This window comes from Cynoglossus semilaevis, chromosome 17 (assembly GCF_000523025.1).
Source record: "Cynoglossus semilaevis isolate Cse_v1.0 chromosome 17, Cse_v1.0, whole genome shotgun sequence".
Taxonomy (NCBI): Eukaryota; Metazoa; Chordata; class Actinopteri; order Pleuronectiformes; family Cynoglossidae; genus Cynoglossus; species Cynoglossus semilaevis.
This window is the reverse complement of record NC_024323.1, coordinates 6,235,685-6,243,654: the sequence shown is the minus strand read 5'-3', so window position 1 is coordinate 6,243,654 and position 7,970 is coordinate 6,235,685. Positions and strand designations below refer to the sequence as shown.

Here is a 7,970-nt window from a genome sequence, read left to right as displayed (position 1 = left end):
AACTTATGATACTTAGTATTGAACTCTGTACTTCTGTTCAGAGGTGGAAAGTAACAAATTACATTTAGTCGTTTTTACTGTAATTGAGAGGTTATTTTGTGTACTTGTACTTTTTTTAAAGCAAATGTACTGTTATTTTACTTTTACTTTGGTCCGTTTGTTTTGAAGTATTCTCCTTCGTTACATTTGAAAAATGAGAAGAAGAAAAAGGTAAATCTAAAGGGGAAAAAAGGAAAAAGAAATCCTTTCTGGACACAACAGATATCACAACAGATGACAACAGATGTCAGTCCAAAACTAAAATGTATCCTTGGTTTTGTCACAGATCATTTTTTGTAACATTTACACACATTTGATGCGATCAGTATTTGCAGCATAATTTAGTATAGTAGTTGCTGGAATTTTCCTTGATCTGCACTGACAATAGTGTGCAGTGACTGTGTGTGTCTATCCATTAACAAACTAATGAGCCTGTACCTGCACTGTCACCTGGATCGTAGATGCCGTGCAGATCGCTTGTGATTGGATAACGAGGCGCAGCCGTGCGCTGAGAAAGCGGAAGGAAGTGGTAACACTTTCCGGGGGACTTTAGATGATGGTTGCAAAATGGCGCTGTGTAAAGGCACCAAAGAAAGCGTTTGCTGTTGTTACGACGGTACGTATCCTATATATGGTACTCTTCACTTTGGCGATTAACGCGTTATGTAAGGGAGCAATATTCTACGGTCGGTTTCTGAACCGCCGAGTGGGGCAGCCGGTTAGCATGTTAAACAGTAGCCTGTTTGAGCTGCACGGTTCGCACATTCAAACTAATTCTGACTGCACGAGTCAGCGTGTTATTGAATTGTCTCTTCAGAATCCCTTCAGGTGTAGCAGCAGACCCGTATCGGAATCATCTGGTTTGTCACGTGAACACCATCGCCCTGGCCATTCTTTGGCTGCTCAAGTAAGAAAAGAAACGTGGCAAGTTCTTGTCACTAGAAATGATACTTTTGGCCAGCATTTACAGAGTGTTGTGAAATGTTTACAGGACGTCGGGGTTGGAAAGAGCAAATACTACGCAGTGAATTACCAACAAAGCCATCTTCAAAGCGGTAAGTCTGTGCGATTAAGTTTTTTTTCCCAACTTTTTTTTTAATGTGCGACTTGGGTTTAGATCGTGGCCAAAGTAATGATTCAACATCGCTATTAAAGGTATGAAAGAAATGGATTTAAGCCTTTCACAGGTATTGACTAAAGAGTGACACCAACTGGACAAATCCAGTAAAGACCAAATTGACTACAGCCAGAACAAGTAGTATTGTTATTGTATTTACTTTGTCTTTGCAGAAGTGAAAAAGGAAGAGATGGACATTGGGGTGAGGACTTTGAAGTTTGTGCTAGATGGTGAGTTGTTTTTGGCTTTGTCCAAATAGTGTTTTTATTTGTTACTTGAATTTTTTCATGTATATTTGTTGAATGTGAAATTATTTAGAATACCAAGTAGTGGCACAAAGCAAAAGAGTGGTTTAACTAAGTAGATTGTAGAGGTTCATTGAAGTGTTTAGTAACATGCTCGTGCTAAACACTTTGAACATGGTGTAGTCATCTTGAGTATGTGTATAGAATGTTATCTTTATTTCATCTTGTTTCAGGCCAAAAGAAGAGGTTGTTCCACTCCTGATGATGGGGCCTTCGTTGAATCCTGTGCGTACATGTGGTTGACAGTGTTGTGAGTATGTGATCTGTCCATCTTCAGCTGAAGTGTTACTGTTGTGATGTTTTGTTATTGCTGCTATTAAAAGACTAAAAAGATCTTGTTTTGTTCATTGTGGAAGTATTCTGGTATTACTGCTTACTTTTTACATAAACTTTAACTTTAACTTTATAAAGTTTTTTAAAGTTTACATAAACTTTAAAAAACTAACTTAAATAAAACTAAAACTTAATACAAAACAAACTTAAAAAAACCTTTGCTCAATTTCTAGAAATAAATGCACTGCACAGCATGTTTTCAACAACTTTATTCTGGACAACAATCAAATACAGTTCACAATGATAGTGACTATTTTACAATAGCATTAAAGCACAATTATTTTTACCTTTAGGAGAAGAGGTTTCTGCTTGTTCTGGAAGGTTTACAATAATATTAAAGCACAATGAATTTTTACCTAAATCAAAAAAAAAAATCTTACATTTAGGAGATGCTTCTTCAGTTCTGCATATTCTGGAAGGTTTACAGTCTTTTCAGTCAAATACTGCGCACAATTAAAATTTCAATACCAAAAAGGCAAAACGAATGGAATGAGCTAGAATTACCATAAGTCCAATGGCCAAGTGTTGCTAAAAAGTGATTCTGTTAAGTGTCTGACAACAGCGTTAAGGTACAATGAGTGGAATAAGCTGAATAACACTTTCCTCAAGCAATTACAGATTTCAGTAAAAATACTCAAGTCCAGCAAACAAGTGATCTGCTTCAAATAAAGTTGCTCCTTCACTCTACCTGGCAGAGTCCTAGTCTTCTCCATTGCTGTTAAGACAATAGCATACAAGGCACAATGAATGGAACGAGCTGGAATAACACAATCAAAAGCTGTCTGTGTAGGTTCTCAGTTATTTACCTCTTGCTGTCAGGGTGGAAAGCCACACAGTTGAGACCAATCTGGATGTTGTTGATGCACCTGCTGTGCTCCTTTAGCTTTCTTCAGGAATACTGACAAGTAAAAAAAAATGTTCCTCATTATCACAAGCTCTACAACTTAATTTCTATGAAGTCCACCATATAAAAAATATATAATTTTTATTATACGTCTGGTTCAAGAGTAAAAAAAAAAAAAAGAAAGACATCTTCATTCCTTTCTAGACTTTTTCTTTCCTTTCACAGTCAACTGTTGGACATAATGTGCCATGAGTTCTACAGAGAATGTGCTGACCCGCAGCTCAGTCCAGAGTTTGCTTTATTCAGGTATTTTATTGTGTTACATGTGTTCTTTTTGGGGTTTTTGTTCAACTATTTTCCTCGATTATCATTTGGTATGTGAGTGGTCTATCGAGGTCTCTGATTATGTCTGTTATGATCATTGAATAAACTCATTTCTTTTATAGAAAATAAATATCCGTCTAAATTGTTTTCTTGAGGAAACTATACTATACAATGCTGTCTGTGATTCTGTATTTTCTTCAGCATTTCATTTCTATAATACTGTATACAAACCATTTCTTTATAGTAGCAATAATCCGGAAGCCATGTACTATCTGCAGTTGTAGTTTCTTTTACAGTATTAATTTGTTTAGGTTGACAATTAGGCGTGGTGATTACCTACCCATCTGTTGTGGATCCCTCAGGTCGAACAAGTTCGTGGAAAACATGATGTTGCCGCTAAGAACCTGCGTGAACCTGCGTGTTCTGATGGCAGACCTTAAAGAAAGGACAAAGAGCAGAAATTAAACACCAAAATACATTTAAACACTCTGTCTACTAATATGTTATATAGCTAACGGTTTATTTAATTTCATTACTCAACTATATGCACTGTGCATATATTTCATATTTATTTTATATACTGTTCACATAACATCCTTATAATTATACTAGTTCTGCTTATATATACATATGATAGGTATAAGGTGGTATACTTTACTATACATACACATCATACCAAGTTCATTTAGAATAACAATAGTATAACAGAAATAAAATACTATATATTAATTGAGATTGCAATCAACACCACACACAGCAACAATAATTACCCATTAATCTGCTAATACTACTAACACTAATCGATCTACTTCTGCTAACAGACTAATCTACTGACATCCAGTGTTCAGATTTACCATATTCATTGACAGTGTGCTGCTTCACATGTATTTTACCTATTTGTGCGTTTTTTATTGTTGTTTTGGTGCTGTACTGCTGCTGAAACTCCAGAGGGACTCAGAAACTTCTATCTATCCATGTAAACACAGGCATTTTCTTTTCACCCTCCAATCACGCAGTTCCACTGTCATCAGCTGATCCTGTCAAAACATTTTTGGTGTCCCCTGAGAAGAGCCAGTTAGGGAACGTCTTGGCAGCAATTCATGAGCGTATGCTAGGGTCAACTGTGTCATGATTACACATTTACTTGATACAATAACTGTCAGACAATTAATCACAATATTACAATTATTATGCTTTTATTGGTTTCACAACACTGTGTTGTTGCATAATAACCTTTTATGTCATAACATTATTGCAGTATGTCAGTCTGTCCTTGTTCACCTTCACATTGATTATATTTCACTAAGGAAAATGTTAGGGCCTTCATATCGCTAATTATTAGTGATATCAACTTATGGCATCCCTGGTGAAGACACGGCAGCATACTGAGCTAAAAAACATCAAAGGATACAGTCACAGTCGACGCACGGCACAGCTCCCATGTGTCCGTTGTAGGTGCCGAGTCGTACCACACATTGGCCACCTGTGGGGGAACAGTGTTGAAGGTAAATTTTAAAAGGCTTCAATGCAATCATGGCTTCACTTCACAAATGATTAGTTTGCTCTACATTACTGGCGCCACCAACAACCTCAAGAAGAAATTCATGTTGCACTAACTTCCTTTTCTGAATCAGAATGAAAATAAATCAGTTCTATTGGCCCCTTTATGTGATTACAGTATGATTTACAGTGTCATATCACACACACTATAGAGCATATAGCCGTATGTTTGTAACAATTGCAAGTCAAAACTAGCAGAGGGTTACTCTGCTACTCGACTAACAGAGTCGTGTTGTCATTTGTAGCTCCACGTGGACATTCCATATTCTTGACGTCAAACCAATTGTCCCATAGTCATTAGTGGAACTTGTTAAGTGCATCATTTTGTGTCACTTACTGGATCTTTAGCAACGGAAACAGAAGGTCTCCTTCTCCGTTGTACTTGATCTGACTGATGGACCGCTCGTGGCCCCGCAGTAGGATGGGTTTCTGTACAGAAAAGCAATATTTGAAAGTTCATTTCAATCTATGTTCATTATTTAAGGAAGAAAAACCAACTACAAATCATTTTAACTTTTGACAAAAGCTAACGTTAGCTGTCGAAACGCATATGCTAGCGTAAATTGCACTAACGGTCTCGACCGAACGACTACTACTTCAAACAAAATACAACTGACAATTGTTTTTTTTAAAAACAATTTAAACCAATCACATGAAGCCACTCTTAGAGACTCGTGTCACATGTGCCGGATCCACAACCGGAAGGTCGGGCCGTACATTGCATTCCTAATCCCGTTATACAAACGTTCTAATATCAGCGCACCCCCTTGAGGTGAGACAGAGTATTGCCTGCCTTCCCTGCTGACTTTTTTCTGCACTTTCTTGTAAGATCAGCAATTATCTTGCACATACATTAAAGACATTACACAGACTGTAGAGAGTCATGCTGCATAACAAATATTTCTGTAAAGTTTCTGTACATTTCTGTAAATATTGGCGATATGCTGAGGGACAAAAACGGGCATGTGTCATATGACCCAGTTTGTATTGAATCTCACAGCTCTCCACTGCCTCACCCAGGATTTCTGACCTGTAGTTGATCGCGAAATACTCAAATTCGGCTATTTTTACTTAATAAAATGTCTTAGATGTGTAGAGTCATACTGAAGTCAAAAGGGTGGGCTCAAGGGGGCCTCTTTGTTATGTGAAACTGAGGTGAATCTTTTGGGTATTGTTCCTAAAAGTGCTTTGTATGTGGGTGATAAGTTGTGTCTGAGTCCACCTCCTTGGTCCACCTGGTTTTTCCAGGTTGACAAAAATGGCTTCTTTTACCCCTCCCTCAAACCATCTGTCTTCCCTGGCCAAAATGTGCACATTGTTCTCCTTAAAGGAGTGTGTTTTGTCCTTGAGGTGTATGTGAACAGCTGAGTCCTGTCCTGGGGAGTTGGCCCTCCTGTTTTGGGCCATGCGCCTGTGTAGTGGTTGTTTAGTCTCCCCAATGTACAGGTCCGTACACTCCTCACTGCCGTTCAGTGCAGTAACTAGCAACTATAACTAATTAGTTTTTCAAGGTAACGTGCCCAACACTGGTTACTGTTACCAATTTAAACAAAGATATTTTATTTTCTTCATTGTTGCGCATCTATGCTTCTCCCCCGGCTCTCAGTTTGTTAATGGGCAGAACTCTGCACCGATGTAGACAAAAACAAACACGGACACACACTTACAGCCAGGCAGAGAGTGGAGGACATGTTGCCTCGATCCCCCTGTAAAACAGGCAAAGAATATTGATGTCATTTAAGTGAAGCATAAGGGATTCTTGCAAGGCAAATGCTAACTCTGCTACTAGCAGTAGCCAGACTATTACTGAAACAAAATTACATTGTAGAACATTTAATAATTACAAACTGTGAAGTATAGTTTCCTCAAGAAAACAATTTAGACGGATATTTATTTTCTATAAAAGAAATGAGTTTATTCAATGATCATAACAGACATAATCAGAGACCTCGATAGACCACTCACATACCAAATGATAATCGAGGAAAATAGTTGAACAAAAACCCCAAAAAGAACACATGTAACACAATAAAATACCTGAATAAAGCAAACTCTGGGCTGAGCTGCGGGTCAGCACATTCTCTGTAGAACTCATGGCACATTATGTCCAACAGTTGACTGTGAAAGGAAAGAAAAAGTCTAGAAAGGAATGAAGATGTCTTTCTTTTTTTTTTGTTTTTTTTACTCTTGAACCAGACGTATAATAAAAATTATATATTTTTTTATATGGTGGACTTCATAGAAATTAAAAAGGTGACTTAAGCACAAAAACAAGTTCTCCTTAAGTACTGCTTATCTGTTTCTTCTCCACTTTAATAGAATGCTTATCTACATTGCAGAACATGCCTCCTTGTACCACACATTTTTTTTTTTACACACACACACACACACACACTCGCACGCAGCTTTTCAAATTTACAGTCACACTCACAGACCAGACTCAAATACTAGTGTGGCAATGCCAAAACACCTCTAGCTAAAATCTGCTGATTGAAAAGAATGAAAACATATAGTTGTCAGGTGTGTACACTCATCCAGCTAAAACTAAATTTAAAACCTGAATATTGACAACGGGTAAAATATAAAATGCTGTATTTGTCCTTCTTTTTTGTCTTTTCTTTTTATATACCTTTAAGTCTCCCACACTTTGAAATATTTTACATTCTGTCCATCTCCCTCTTCTAAGTGTAATTATAAGCCCAAATGTGGTAGGATACAAGCACCGTGAGATGACAGAGATGCCGTCAGATCACAACTGGGTCCAAACAATGTCTCTGAGAGCACACGATTTTTTGTTATTTGTCCTTTTATTTTGAACAGTTATTGAATAACTTATTTTGATAGTCCTGTTCGTGTACTTTCTAGCAGTTTTTACTGATGGGGTTTAAATGACAGCTACAGAGAAGTGTTCATTTTCAGTGTTCCCTTTCTGCCTTAAATAAGTGGGAAATAAAGTGGTAAAGGCTGCAAACAGACCAGAGATTTTATACAAATAACATTGTAACTTTGGACCAATGTACTAGATGGACTACTCTGGTGCAAACTAGCGAAACTAAGAAAGAATACCGCAAGTGTTGGGATTAGATTCAAATTTGTTTAAATAAAAGTTTGTTTTAAAGTCACAGGTTTCAGGACTTTCTGTAATTTAATCCCACTTGAAGAATTGAGACATAACAGGAGACTAAGGTTGCAGGCACCGTTGGGGTGTCTATCACACAATGCTTTTTCTATCTAATTTCCTCAAAGTTAACTAGATGTTATTAAGTTACACTGACTGAAGTCACAACCAAGTAATTTAAGTTTACTAGAAACCGTGGGACTGTTCTCTTCTGCTTGTCAATTACCTAAATGTTATTATGAAAAATACAAGGCGGGATAAAAACAGCATCTTTTTGTGTTTGATACAATATTTGCTGGAACTAAGATTAATGCATACCGGCTGAGTTCC

General features: G+C 37.2%; 1 long non-coding RNA gene across 3 annotated transcripts; it reads right to left on the bottom strand.

Annotated features, from left to right (window-relative positions):
• Positions 1-2,372: 2,372 nt before the first annotated feature.
• LOC103392868 (uncharacterized) lies at positions 2,373-6,247 on the bottom strand. Of its 3 annotated transcripts, none has more exons than XR_003052479.1 (7): positions 6,190-6,247; positions 4,860-4,951; positions 4,374-4,445; positions 3,856-4,023; positions 3,303-3,397; positions 2,601-2,692; positions 2,373-2,509 (listed from the first exon to the last, which is right to left on the bottom strand). It is a non-coding gene; the product is annotated as an uncharacterized LOC103392868 (long non-coding RNA). The 3 variants fall into 3 exon arrangements; XR_001761386.2 differs by lacking the exon at positions 6,190-6,247 and adding an exon at positions 5,175-5,774; XR_522957.3 differs by lacking the exon at positions 6,190-6,247 and having other exon boundaries at positions 4,860-5,156.
• Positions 6,248-7,970: the final 1,723 nt, after the last annotated feature.